Below are 15,348 nucleotides of genomic sequence, written 5' to 3' on the forward strand. Positions count from 1 at the left end.
GTTGTTGGAGAGATGTTCTGGTCCCTTTGCTTTCTAATTAGATTTTTTAATTGCCTCATTTGAGTAGTGTGTAAATGTGGTTTATCTCTATGTGTCTATTGATGGCTGATTTGTCTGAATAGCTTCCCTAGCATTCTCATATTTAGCATGGTCTAAGATGCTCAGTGTCCCAATTGAAACTATTATTGGGTCTGTCCATGTGTTTTAAGATGAAAGAATTTTCATCATGTCTTCTGACTGCTAGTTGGAGTGCTTGGATGCATTCAGCTAGTCTTCTGCCAGTCTGTCCTACAGAGTAGCTGTTACAGTCCTTACATTATATGTTTTATAAATGTGTAAATTATGTAAACAATCCTCTTTTGGGGGCAATGTGTCTTTTGGTTTCCTTTAGATTGTTTGTGTGCTATGGTGATGCTGGCTGTTTCTGAGATTTTTTTTATGTGTCGCCATGTTATTCTTTTCATAGCTTTTTTTGGTTGTGCTGAAGTGGGTTGAATGTTTCAGGCACTCTAGTTGTATGTAACCTGTTGTGTAGTGAGTTCTTCGCGCAGGAAAGGAGACGAGGCAAGTGAGTTCAACAAAGCTCATGGTTTATTGCTTGCAGGATCTGAACTGATAATTGGGCTGCAGCTTGCAGCAATTTATAGCCTGGCCCCTAGGCGGTAGCCAATAGGTTTAAAGCAACCCATTGCTGCCTAGGACAGCCAATAGCAGCACTGGAGACCTGGAGTCTGGGTTGCTGGAGAGCTGTTAGCTGCTCCAGCTTACCATGTGGTGTTACAACTGAGCTCAATACATAACACCCCTCCCCTCTTAGATCAGACAACATCATAGCAATAACTGGCAAACAGTGCAAGTTACAAGTCTTAACATCATAGCAACTTTTGCAAAACAATACAAGTTACATTATAGCATCAGTTAGCCCGAATGAATAGACTTCCATTATAGCACATGAGACAGTTAACATCATAGCTCCAATACTGTTTCAGTACAGTGACAAATTACAGTACAGGTAACATTATATTTCCTTTATTTTACAACATAATCAGTTAAATAAGGAGGCTTGCATGCCCTTGTGGAATGCCTTGGGGTTCCAGCCATTTTCTGGTCTACCAGCTTACCCATCGGCCCAGGTAGACCAATGTCCCTTGATGTACCTGAGTCAAGGGAATTAGATGCTCTCTGGCTGGCCTCTCCAGGTTGGCCCACCCCAGAGTCATACTGATCAGCAGAGTTGGCACAGCATTTGTTAAAGTCTGGTTGGCTTGCTCCTTCAGGGGATCCATGCTGCACTTCTGGACTCCCCTCCTCTATGCCCAGTTCCTCATTGCTTAAGAAGGAAGAGACTTGAGTGTCAATGTATGGGCTGGCTTGGCTGCAAGTTTGAGGACTTTGGGAGGAACTTATGACACAGTCCTCGCTTAGTGACTGTTCTGGAAACCGTTTTCTGAGTTGATCAATGTGGCGTCTGACAACTCACCCTCTCTCCAGCCTCACTTCATAAGAAAGGGGACCAGATGATTTGGTAATTTTACCAGGAACCCACAGATTCCCATGTCCATAGTTTCTGGCCCATACCCAATCGCCCATTTGCAGCCCCCTGGGGGGTTTTGGTCAAGAGGCTTCTTCTGCCACTCTATCTGGATGCAACCTGTCCAGTTTAGTGATCAGTCGCCTCCCCCAATGAAGTTATGCAGGACTTTTGTCTGTAGCAGTGCAGGACGTAGAATGTTGGCAGAGTAAAAAATCTGCCAGTCTGTGATGCCAGTCACCTGTTATGATCCATTTGATTGATTCCTTTGTGGTCCTCACCATTTGTTCAGCTTGACCATTAGAGGACGAGTGAAAAGGGGCTGGGGCTGGTTCTGTTAGTGGCAGTGGGAGTCTGCTGAGGCCATCAGCATGGCTCATTTCTTTACCAGGTTTGTGAACCAATTTAAAAGTGTATGCAGATAAGAAAATAGACCATCTCAACATTCTTGGAGAAAGTATGTGAGGGAGGGGGTTGTTTGTCTGTTGTGAAGAGTCCCAACAGTTGTTTGTGGTCTGTAAAGACCGTGCAGTCCCTGCCATATAAATAGTCATGGAATTTTTTTATTCCAGCAACAATGGCTAGGGCCTCTTTGTCAATTTGAGCGTAGTTACACTCAGCAGAGGACAGTGTCCTAGAATAAAATACAATAGGGACTTGTGTTCCATTCTTTTCTAAATGACTCAAGACTGCTCCCACCCCATAAGGAGATGCATCACATGCTAAACAGACTGGTTTAGACTCCCTAAAATGAGTTACAGTGGATTTAAGTGACAACAGTGCCTTTAAGTCCTGGAAGCTTTTTTCATGAATGCTGGTCCATTTCCATGGAGCTTTCTTATCTAAGAGCCTGTGAAGAGGCTCTGCTAATGTGGCCTTGTTAGGCAGAAAGGCATGGTAGACGTTGAGGAGGCCCAAGAATACTTGTAGCTCTCCTTTGGATTTAGGACTAGGAGCCATTTTAATGGCCTTCACTTTGGATTCAGCAGGGTGAATACCGTTAGCATCAATTCGAAATCCCAGAAATTCTGTTGAAGGGACCCTAATACTACATTTACTCTTTTTTAGTTTGAGGCCTGCTTCGTGAAGCCTCTGTAGGACAGCCATGAGCCTGTTGGCTAATACTTCTATAGATTCTCCAGCAATAAGAACATCATCAAAATAAGGGCAGACGTCCTGAATGCCTTTAAGTGTGCGATCCACGATCCCCTGGAAAATGCCTGGAGCTACACTGACTCCAAATTGTAAATGCTTAACCTTGAAAGCCCCCCTGTGAGTCACGATCGTCTGAGCCTCGACTGTGGCCTCATCAACTGGCAATTGCTGATAGGCCTGTGCTAAATCTAATTTACCGAAAATAGTACCCCCTTGCAAGGAAGCTAAAATGTAGTTGACCACTGGGACAGGGTAAGCGTGTTGCTTAAGGGCTTTATTAATTGTACATTTATGGTCTGCACATATCCTAATTTCCCCATTGGCCCATCAGCCCATCTTCTGCTATTTGGTTTGCCCAGAGGTAGTTTTCTACCTGGGACAAGTAGGAAGGCCATCCGTCTGGATACTTGACATTGAATTTGCGAAGTCTTCCGACCTTCGGCATTCCATCTTCGGCTGGTTCCTGCGGTTTTTGATCCTGCTTCTCCAAGGCCCAGAGACTGAAACCACTGAGCACGTGGTCGCTAGCATGGCTTGCTAGCCGACTGTAGGGGGGGAAAATACCTTTTCCCTCCAGGCGTGAGCTGCCTCTCCCCTAGTGAACTTCATCTCTTTTGGAGAAGCAGGATCCCACCTTCATCACCATTGTTGTGTAGTGAGTTCTTTGCGCAGGAAAGGAGACGAGGCAAGTGAGTTCAACAAAGCTCATGGTTTATTGCTTGCAGGATCTGAACTGAGAATTGGGCTGCAGCTTGCAGCAATTTATAGTCTGGCCCCTAGGTGGCAGCCAATAGGTTTAAAGCAACCCATTGCTGCCTAGGGACATCCAATAGCAGCACTGGAGACCTGGAGTCTGGGTTGCTGGAGAGCTGTTAGCTGCTCCAGCTTACCACGTGGTGTTACAACTGAGCCCAAAATGGCCCATAACCATTTTGTTGGAAGATGTTGTATTGGACTGAATCCATAGTTCAGTTCTTGGCTGCACAGGCCTTCCAGAAAGGCCTGTGACTGCAAAAAGCAAGCCTGGCTGCAAAAAGCACCACAGAAGAAGTGGGCCAGTGAGGAGAGGCCTGGCTGCAAGGTAAGGGGGTGCGGGGCACATGGGGCAGCTCCATCCATCCCCCCCACCCTATCTTGATTTTTAAGTGTGTGCCTGGCCCCAAAACTAGGGCTTATTTTTGGGGTAGGGCTTACTTTCGGAAACACGGCCTTTCGGTCGTGAATTCAACTGGAGATGGGGATGCATGACTGGTCTGAACTTTATTGCTACCATTTTCCATCCAGGGTGGCTTTGGAGGTACTGGCGGTGGGGTAAACGATGTTTGGCGGCAGGAGGGCCCGGCTGTGGTTGGCCGGACCTGGAACCTGAAGCCAGAGACTTGATTATATCTACTCATTATTAGAACCATGATGCCTCCACCGACAAATGGACTATTACTACGTCCCAGTCATTGGACTTTTCTTCTCCCTCTCTGCGACCTGTTCGGAACTGGATGGTGACATTCCCTGATGCCAGAAGATCTTTTTGTCACTGTGAGAGGGTGACTTTGCTTGGGAGTCACTATCCAGCCCTGTAATTTTATCATCAATGGCTGTTGTATTGATTTTAGCCGATTCGTCCCCTCCTGCTTATAGCTTATTTTATTTTTTCCATCCTATTGATGATCTATTCCACGGGCACTTTGCTTGCCCTGAGAGATTCCCCCCTCTCCCAGGTGTGGCCCTCTGGTTTGTGCTGCCGATTCCTTAATGATGGATCTTGGGATCCCGAGAGGTGGCATGGCACAAAGAGGAGGCTTAGGGATTTTTTATGTAAACTTTTTAACAGGTTAGGGAGGGGGGAGGGCTGTAAGTTCCAGCAGAAAGTTGGGGGGACTTTGCTGGATCTTTCCCAATCCAGGTTGGTAAATGGTCGCCGCAGTGGGGGGGAGGGTCCTGGGGCCCGAGGGAATGGGGTGGGGACATTGATCCCCACGGTGATTGGGAATGGTGGCAGACGGATGAACAGAGAGCCATATTGAAATTTGGGATCGTGCCCCCGCTATCTTCGAGCGATGGTGCGCTCCGACCCTCTGGCCTCATCTTGCTTTTCCGGGGGTGGGGGAGGACAGTTGCCTGAGCTCAGGCTGGTTTATTTGAATGCCAGGTCTGTGGTGAATAAGGCTCCCCTCATTCGGGATTTGATTGAGGAGGAAGGCGCAGACCTGGCATGCATTACTGAAACCTGGTTGGGCCCGGAGGGAGGGGTCCCTTTGATTGAGTTATGTCCACCAGGTTTCCGTGTGCTTCACCAGCCTCGGGCTCAGGGTAGGGGTGGGGGGGTGGCAGTTGTTATTAAGGAGGCCCTTTGTCTGCGGGAGACCACTGCCCCGCAGATTGGCGGATGTGAGTCCCTTCTCCTGAGGTGGGGTCCTGGGGGTCAGTTGGGTCTGTTGCTCACGTACCTTTCTCCCAGCTGCATGGCAACAGCCCTGCCCGGGCTACTCGATGCTCTCTCAGGGTTGGCGGTTGAGTTTCCCAGGCTTATGGTTCTGGGAGATTTTAATCTGCCTTCCCTGGGTGGTGCGTTGGGGGTGGCCCAAGAGTTCATGGCTTCCATGATAGCCATGGACCTGACCCAGATTATTCAGGGTCCGACTCATGAGGGGGAAAACACGCCCGACCTCATTTTCATCTTTGGGCAGTGGTTTAATGGTCTGGGTGGGGTTACTCCAACATCTCAACCCCTTTCATGGACAGACCATTATCTCCTGCGGCTGAGCCTCCGTCATGCCACTGCCCGCTGCTGGGAGGTGGAACCGACCAGGTGGTTCCGCCCCAGGTGCCTGATGGACCCAGATAGGTTCCAGATGGTGCTTGGACTTATTCCTTCCTCCCTTTCCCACAGCCCGGTCGAGACCTTAGTTGATGCCTGGCAATGGGCGGCTTCGGAGGCTCTCGACCATGTTGTGCCTTTGCGGCCTCTGACCCGGCGCAGATCCCGGCTCGCTCCTTGGTTCTCCGTGGACCTGCGGGAGATGAAGCGCCGGAGAAGGGGCCTAGAGAGCATTTGGAGGTCCAGTCAGTCTGAGTCTGACCGAACACAGTTAAGATCCTTTTCTAGATCTTATCTTGTGGCAATGGAGGTGGCGAAGCGTGCTCACTTCGCCACCCTCATTGCATCCACAGATAACCGCTTGGCCGCCCTGTTTAGGGTGACCCATTCCCTTTTAAATCAGGGGACGGGAGACGACCCCTTGCAGGGACAGGCTGAGGAGTTTAGTGAGTATCTGGTGGATAAAATCGCTCAGATTCGGGCTGGCTTGGACTCCGACTGGGCAGTGTCTGACGAAGGGGAAACGATGGGTTTGGCCGATAATATCTGGGAAGAGTTTGATCCTGTGACTCCGGATGAAGTGGACAAGATCATGGGGAAATTAAGTGCCGCCACGTGTTTGTTGGACCCGTGTCCCTCCTGGCTGGTTTATGCGGCCCGGGAGGTTACACGAGGCTGGTTCCTGGCAGTTATAAATGCTTCCTTGAGTGAGGGGTGCTTCCCTGCCACCTTGAAGGAGGCGGTGGTAAGGCCCCTCCTCAAGAAACCTGCCTTGGATCCAGCTATCTTAAACAACTTTTGTCCTGTCTCCAACCTTCGCTTTCTTGCGAAGGTTGTTGAGAGCGTGGTGGCAAGGGCAGCTCCCTTTGGTCCTGGAGGAAACTGAGTATCTGGATCTGTACCAATTGGGTTTCAGGCCCGGGTACAGCACGGAGACGGCATTGGTCGCACTGGTGGATGATCTCTGGCGGGCCCGAGACAGGGGTTATTCCTCTGTCCTGGTCCTTTTAGATCTCTCAGCAGCTTTTGATACCATCGACCATGGTATCTTGCTGCGACATCTTGCGGGGTTGGGAGTGGGAGGCACCGTTTTACGGTGGTTCTCCTCCTACCTCTCGGGCTGCTCACAGACGGTGTTGACAGGAGGGCAGAGATCAACCCCTAGGCCCCTTAATTGTGGGGTGCCTCAGGGGTCGGTGCTCTCACCCCTCCTGTTCAACATCTATATGAAGCCGCTGGGTGAGATCATCCATGGTTTTGGGGTGAGGTATCATCAATATGCTGATGATACCCAGCTTTTTATCTCCACCCCGAACCAAGCCAGTGATGCCCTCGATGTGATGTCCCGTTGCCTGGAAGCGGTACGGATTTGGATGGGGAAGAACAGGCTCCAGCTCAACCTGGCCAAGACTGAGTGGCTTTACGTACCAGCATCTCGACTTGTCCATCTTTGGTTATGGGAGGAGAGGTGTTGCCTCCCGTTGATAGGGCGCGCAATTTAGGCGTCCTCCTGGACTCACGACTCAGTTTTGAAGATCATATTGGAGTCGTGGCCAGGGGGGCATTTGCCCAGGTTCGCCTGGTGTGCCAGTTGCACCCCTACGTACGGTCATTCATGCACTCGTTACCTCTCGGATAGATTACTGCAATGCTCTCTACATGGGGCTGCCCTTGAAGACCACCCGGAGGCTTCAGCTGGTGCAGAATGCGGCCACGCGGGTAGTGATGGGAGCATCCTGATACTCCCATATTACACCCCTTCTGCGTGAGCTGCATTGGCTACCAGTTGTCTTCTGGGCGAGATTTAAGGTGCTGGTACTTACCTTTAAAGCCCTACATGGCTTAGGCCCGGGATATTTGCAGGACCATCTGCTACCGGGGACGACTTCCCATCGCCCAGTGCGCTCACACAGAGAGGGCTTCCTCAGGGTGCCGTCGGCCAGAAAATGTCGGCTGGCGACCCCCAGGGGGAGGGCCTTCTCTGTGGGAGCACCAGCCCTTTGGAACCAACTCCCCCTTGAGCTTCAGATGGCCCCGGACCTCCGGTCCTTTCGCCGCGACCTCAAAACTTTTTTCTTCCATCAGGCTGACGTGGATTGATGATGGGTTTTTAAATATGTTTTAATTTTTAATTTTTTAACTGTGTGGTTAATTTATTTTGGGGCTGTTATTTAATTCTTTTTTTTAATTTTTGTATTGTTTTTTATTGTTGTTAGCCGCCCTGAGTCCTTCGGGAGATAGGGTGGCATATAAGTCCCCAAAATAAATAATAAATAAATAAATAAATTTTCTTCTTCCCTTGTGAATTTTACTCCTTTAAAGATGTTGATTGCTTCATGTGTCTTCTCTATTTGTTCTTTTTTATGATGATGATGATATCATATACATACATGATAAATACTTTTGGTTGTATGTGTGAAATGCTATAGTTTTTTAATGCCGAATTACAGCCTCTGCTGAGAGTCATGATCCATGGGTATTCCTCTGATTTGCTGTTATTCATTGCAGTGTATTGCAGTCACATGATTGCCATTTGCACATTTCACAGCTGACTTCCAACAAGCAGAGTCAATGAAAAAGCTTGCAGCAAGATCACAAGTCACTGTCACATGATGTCCCACTTAATGACTGTGATACTTAATAATGGAGTTGCTGATCCCAATAGTGGTCATTAAGCAAAGGCTACATACATTCTGTCTCTGTGTATATGTACTATTGGTTGTGAGAGAGTGATCTTTGGACTTAATATCATTTCTAGTTAGCTTCTGCAGCTTCTAAATTTATTTTACACTAATTGCTAGATCTGTCACAGAGGAGAAGAAAGGTGAAAATTAAAGAGCATCTTGTTCTCTGTGTGTACAGAGAATAAGCCAGGAAAGTCTGAGAACTGCATAGTGATAAGCTGTCATGGAACAGATTTCTTATCACTGTACATACTTGGGGCATAAACTGCTTACTTATTATCAGTAACACACAGTGGTATGCAGGGCCTATACAAAAAAAAATATCCCAACTGGTTTTCTGTCCGCATTCTCATTTCAAATAAACAAAACAGTGAGGGGATAACATTTCATTAACAAAAAATGTTGAGTTTAGAATTTTTCAATATTTCTGCATAAATATGACCTAAACTTTGATCTGTTCTCCTCACAAATCCTACAACTAGATAAAGAGAATTAAACAATTAATTCAAAATTAAACAAATAAGTCAAAAACATTACAGTTGGGTTATAGATGCTGGTGGCAAATTTCTCTCTGTGAACCAAGTTGGCAGTCATCTTTTCTCTGGGTGCATAAAATCTTTGAGCTTCTGTCATCTTTGACCCCACCATAGCACTGGATAGACAAAATATATTTTCTACCCCAAATAAGAATCCTTCAGCAATATAAAGACTGCCCATTCCAGCTCAGGGTTACCAACCCACATTGCTCTTAATTGGTTTCATTTTTCTAGTTTTATTTCCCAGAGTTTAAAATTCCATCTCTGCCAGCCCACTATCTGTGACCCCTTCTATTCTTTTTTTTATAATATTTTATTAGTTTTCCAATTTTTACAATAATATCTTTAAGAAGCAACGTGGTGTCCGAGTTACAATAGTTCCATTTCAAACAAATACATATTATTACAAATCTCCACATTATTATAAACAATACTTCCTCTCTCTTTTTTCTTCGATATATACTATCTCTTATCTAAATTAACATATTTCTTATTGCTATCCATCAATCATTTAATAGTTTATTTTATTTTATTTTTTGAATATATATCCATCATTCTTTTAGTATATTTCATATTTTAACATTCCATCTTTAAATCATCAAATACCTTATCTATTTTTTCTAGCTTTAATTTTACATTGATATTAAAATTAAAACAGTTAAGATTTCTCAATTTCATATTACTAAAAAACCTCTTTTTCCTTTATACAATTCATTTCAATATCTAGTAATGTAATCCAGTTCTCATTTATCTCATTTCCATATCTATATCAATTATACAATATTTAAAATAGTAGTCATTAAGATACAAATCACAAGGAGGAGAAAAAAAAAGAAAAGAAAGAAGAAGAAAAAAGAAAAAAAGGAAAGAAAAAAGAAAAAGAAAAGAGGAAGACAATAAAATATTCTTGTTTCTCATTTATAGTTTCCACATATTAAAAAATAACCAAAATTTGTTCCATTTTAACATTCAATACATCCTTCATGTCTCTGCATCCAAATATATTAGTTACATTCTATCATTCTTAGCATATATACATTTTAACCCATATCATTTAGAAAAACTCAATATTTCAATGTTAATATTCATACATTTGTATTTTGTTTTTTATTTTTATTTTTTTTTATTAGTTAATCAATATTTTTACCTACTCAGCAAAACATTCTCATAATCCCGGTACCATCCTGTCTATTTTAATATTATCAATTTGGCCTCTTAAAAATGTTCATATTTCTTCAATCTTATTCTTGCTTTCTTCCTTTGCCATGTCATTTTACGCTTTTTTGCCTCAGGATCATCAAAGCATTCTTGTATTATTATTATTATTATTATTATTATTATTATTATTATTATTATTATTATTATTATTATTATTATTATTATTATTAATAATAATAATAATAATAATAATAATAATAATAATAATAATAATAATAATAATAATAATAATAATAATAATAATAATAATAATAATAATAATAATAATTTAATTTCTATACCGCCCTTCTCCCGAAGGACTCAGGGTGGTGTACAGGGCAAATACAATAAAAATACAGTATACAAAAGTTAATATAAAATTAAATATTAAAGCCCAATTACAATAAAAATTAATTAAAATTAATATTAAAATACCCAAAACCCATCAGACCCATCTTCAAATAAATAAGTTTTCAGGTCACGGCGGAAGGAGCGAAGGTCAGGAGCCATCCGGAGCTCAACCGGTAAACGATTCCAAAGGTCTGGCGCAGCCACAGAGAACGTCCTCCCCCTGGGGGTCGCCAGCCGGCACTCTCTGACCAACGGCACCCTGAGGAGGCCCTCTCTGTGGGAGCGCACTGGATGAAGGGAAGTAGATGCCAGCAGCAGGTGCTCCCGTAAGTAATCTGGACCCATTCCATTTAGGGCTTTATAGGCCATCACCAGCATATATCATACTATATCGTATTGAAGTGGACCCCCAGTCTCCACCTTTGAAAAATTAAATAATCTGCCAACAGCACCAAATCTTATTATTTTCACCTCTTGGTACAATTGTCCTGGTCCAAATAAACTTCCTTCCATATTTTCTCCATCACCATCTTCAAAAACCTGTATTTGTTGACTATTTAATTCTTCTGCCGGTGTATTTAATTGTTCAATTTCTTCTGTTAAGTTCTGTCCCAGTAAAATATTAGTTGTCATCAAGATACTTTCTAATTCTTTTCCAAAAGCTCTTATTTCATCGCCAGCTGAAGAAAGGAGCTGATAGGTTTGGTAAGATATTTCCCACAGAGCATGAATTTGTTTTTGAAACTCTTCCGTTGTAAGCTTTCACATCTGGTGTTCAAGGTTACTCTTTATCTTATTTTCTCAAATATTTTCTTGGTTGTTTTTTTTAAAGAGAAAGTCAGAATTACAATTTCAAATTTCACCACTGGGTGACCCACAAGTACTTTAAGAGTTCTTTTCTTTTGTTATTTCTTTCTTAAACGTTATTTTGTTTCCAAAAACACCCCTGAGTTTGTTCGCCGCCTTCTGAAGGGAGGGTTAAATTCTCCCTCCTTCTCCACAGGGGGGAAAGTACTTAGCAGCTTAATTAGGTGAAAAGAAGATGATTAAAGTACAAGAGAGGAATCTTACCCTCGTCTCTTCCACGCTGCTTTAATGTTGCCTGATGGTAGCTTTGACTTCGGCTGTCTTCAGCCTAGGAGCTGGCCATATTCCTATGGTCAGTCTTTCGTCCGCCGATACAAAGGGAATGCAGGCACTAACCAGGGGGTTGCTGCCCCCCCACGTTTCTGCAAAAGCCACTTCTGTCTGGACACCCCTCCAGGGCGACTCTTTGGTCCTTTTAGGACCCCCCAGTGATGCGAATCTGGATGTGGAAGATGGGAGCCGTCCTCCAGGCGTTGTTCTGTACCAGCCTGCTACCGGCCTTGCAGAAAGGCAACCCCTGTACAAACGGCAGAGGCTGGAGAGCGTCTGAGGCTGGAAAACGTCTGCCAAGATTTATTATACAAACAAGCAACAAAACATGAAACAAGATACCGGAACTTTGATCCTCAAACGGAGCGGTTGCTTTCAGCAACCAGCCCTTCCCCAAACACTCCCTTTATTAGAGTTCAGGGCGTGGCCTCCCTGTGCCTCCTTCCGAGGAGTCCCACAGCCTTTCTCTGCTTGCTCCTGCTTGACTGCCTCCTGCGTCGGGCGTCCTTGAACAGGGCCAGCTGTGGGTCCTCATCATCCGCACTGTCGGGCTCGTGCAGCTGAGAAGAGGGGCCTGGCTGGGGGCTCTGCGAAGCCTCCAAGCCATCATCAGCAAGTTCGTCTTCAACACCCTCCTCCTCCCCCTCGTCTGAGTCATCCGAGTCATCCGACCCGGCTGCCGGACCCACAGGCTGACCCTGAATCACAACAGGCGTCCATTTAAGGCTGTTGGCAAACTGGAAGTCGACCCCTTCTATTCTTTCTTCTACTGAAATACTTCCTAGGAAAAACTAAATTATGCAATACTCCCTGCTTCTTCTTATCAAAAAAAAATCTAGCACAAAGAGTTTCTCTGGATTTCTGCAAGGATATGTGAACCGCTAGGAGAAAGTTCTGGGTTGAATCTTGAATGTTAAAGATTACAGAAATTGTAGCAACTAGATTACTTTCACTTTGGAACCCAATTATCATTCTATTTGTTGAGAATAGATTTTTTCAATCTATTTCTAATAACAATTTTGTGAAACAGAGAACAGACTGCTCTATTTAAAGATAACTGAACAGTAGGCAAGCAGTTGTTCTCCCATGCTATCAGCTGAATCTTTGTTGGAATCTGAACAGACCATTACAAGATGCCATAATAACATTACTAGAAGGGGTGAACCTTTTTTTGTGTTTGTGGTTTTCCACTATAGCAGGGGTGTCAAACTGCTGGCCCATGGGCCAGATGCAACATAACAAAACTGTGCCCACCACATTGCCGGCAATGGCAAAAATGTTGTGATACGTCACGACATGTCATGTGACATTGTGAGTTTGACACCCCTGCACTTTAGGAAGGGATATGGGAGACAACCTCACAACTTCAATACTGTTTTTGATAATTCTTGCAGTTTGATAAGACATACAGGTAGTCCTCATGGGTAAGGCCACACTTGGAATATTGCATTGTTTTATTTTATTTTATTTTATTTTATTAAATTTATATACCGCCCTTTCCCGTAGGACTCAGGGCGGTTTACAGGGCATAAAAAACGTCAATAAAAATAATTAAGAACAATTAAAAAATTAAACTAAATCCCTAAAAAATATAAAACATATAAAACCCTAGTTAAAACCCCAAACATGGCCACCATGATACAAAAAAAAGATGTTGAAACTCTAGAAAGAGTGTAGAGAAGACAACAAAGTTGATTAAGAGGCTGGAGGCTAAAACATATTAACAAAGATCCTATTGTTTTAATGATTAAAAAATTCCCATGTGTGAGACTTTGGTTGTTGTTTTAAAGTAGGAAGCACAGGATGCTGCATAGGAATAGAACAGAATAATTTGTAAGTGGGAGAGGAATCATAGAACACACTATATTAATAAACTAATTTTTAAATTATATTGAGAATAAAGTAGAAAAACAGCTTCTTTCATAGCAGAAGTAACTGAAGACAGATTTTTGACATGCCTCTAGAATTAGTTTTATCTTTGAAGTTTCACACAGGAGTAGTCAATTCCTCAAGAATTTTTCTTTCATGAATATGGAGACACATCAACTAACTTATAATCAAATTATAATTCACTGCCTTGATGACAGCAAACAGTTAAATAAACAAATAAATTCCTAAGAAGAGTACTTAGATATGTAGCATCTGCAGTGAACATAAGAAAATATCATCTACTCATTTTGCTAATTAGAGAACCCTAACAAGCCATACAATGAGGTGATTTGGTAGTATGGTTAGCAATCACTTGCTTCACTGAAAAACTGCTCAGAATATGTAAGCTGTTCCACAGCCTTATTTTCTTTCCAACATCTATATGAAGTCTGTGGTGGAAATCAGCCATGAGTATGGTGTAATATGGGTGTAGGTAGCATTGTCAGTATGCTGATCATACTGAATTGTATATCTCCTCCTCTAGCCTCTATATTCCCTTGTCAAGACTAGCAGTAATGCGGAAAGTTGTGGTAAATGTTGTTAAAACAACAGAATATGCACTGTCAGGGTATTTGATGGAGCTTAAGGCTTTTAGCTCTGCACTCTTTCTGCCTTCATCCATACTAAAGCCACTTTTTTTATAAAGCTAATTTCAATGTCATACAGTAATGGTGTCTGACTTGATCCTGTTAAGGCAACACTTTCATTAAACCAGCTCAAGTTCACAAATAGTGTGGGAAGCTTTCAAATTCTTAAGGACACTTCATCAGGTAAGGGGGCTTTAATTGGACAAAAAGTGCAAATGGCAGATGCATATAATTTCTGTATTTAGACAGACTGATGGAATTTACAAGTGGTGTCAGTTGTCTCTTTCAAGGGCTTCTGGGTTGAACAGATAAGCAAATTGTGCAAATGCTTCATTAGAGGGGCAAAGGTTGGTATTTTTTATAGGTCAATGTGGCTTAATTTGCTTTTGTATGCAACCAAACAATATGATATGATGACTATCGTATTTATCTAAAAGGAAAATGATCTTACATTTTAGCTGATTTAAATCTCCAAGGGAAGATGAAACACTCATAACTTCCCTGCCCTCTTTACTGCTATCACCAAAGCTAAGGTTATTTTTTGAAAGAAGATTGTTCTGGGGGGAGAAAAGGACCCTATCAAGAGTGCTTCAGGTAATACAGTGTTTTGCTTGTAGATTTTCCAGTTCTTCACACTAGCAAGAACAGTAAGCACTTGCTGAATTGAAACAAAGAACATGTTATCACTTATGTTCCAACATTATGGAGAGTGTTCCAAAATTAGCAGTCACATATGAACGCAGTAGTGTTAATTATGTATAATGCAGAAATGTTTTCTGCACTACTTTTTATTAATTACTTAGCAATGAGAGCAATTCCATTCAAGTGTCATATGAACGTTACACCTGATTAAAATTTAATTTAAGCTCCTTTCAGCAACAGCAGATACAGAAATAGGTAAAAGGCAGGGGCTATACAAATTCACAGAGTGTGTTGCCATTAAAGCTTTATACCAGTATAACTGATGGCCAGATAACTGTCAGACTTCACTTTATGAAGTAGTTGATTATCTCTCTATGTCTATTTATGTTAAATTTGTACTATTAAACAACAATGAATTAATGGCATTGCCCATTTAAAAAGAGCTACGGTTTTTTTTTCATTTCTCCTTTAACTATTGCAGTAGGCTTCTGTTAATAGTTCTACTAGTTAGAGGTAGGCAACTTAGAAGCAGAATTCACTTTGCTCAGTGACTTACCTTGATACCTTGATTATCTTCGAATCATTACAATGACAACATTAACAGATGTCTATAATTTATACATTGTCAGGCTAATTGGATGACACTGGCTGGCACAGTAGCATAGTAACACATTCTGAGCTGCTAAAGACTGCAGGATTTCAGACAAAGGGAATGTAAGGATCTAGATAATAGACATGCCTTGAAATAGATCTGAACGAAGAGAGAATTAATTCTGCATCTCTG

The 15,348-nt window shown here is 42.8% G+C and overlaps 1 protein-coding gene across 1 annotated transcript in view; it reads left to right on the forward strand.

Annotated features, from left to right (window-relative positions):
* The window catches only part of ZNF804A (zinc finger protein 804A), a gene marked incomplete at both ends in the record, with an annotated part of 244,987 nt that overhangs the window by 28,125 nt on the left and 201,514 nt on the right, over window positions 1-15,348 (forward strand). The gene's annotated exons all lie outside the window — the stretch shown is intronic.

This window comes from Vipera berus, assembly GCF_964194415.1.
Source record: "Vipera berus genome assembly, chromosome: 1".
Taxonomy (NCBI): Eukaryota; Metazoa; Chordata; class Lepidosauria; order Squamata; family Viperidae; genus Vipera; species Vipera berus.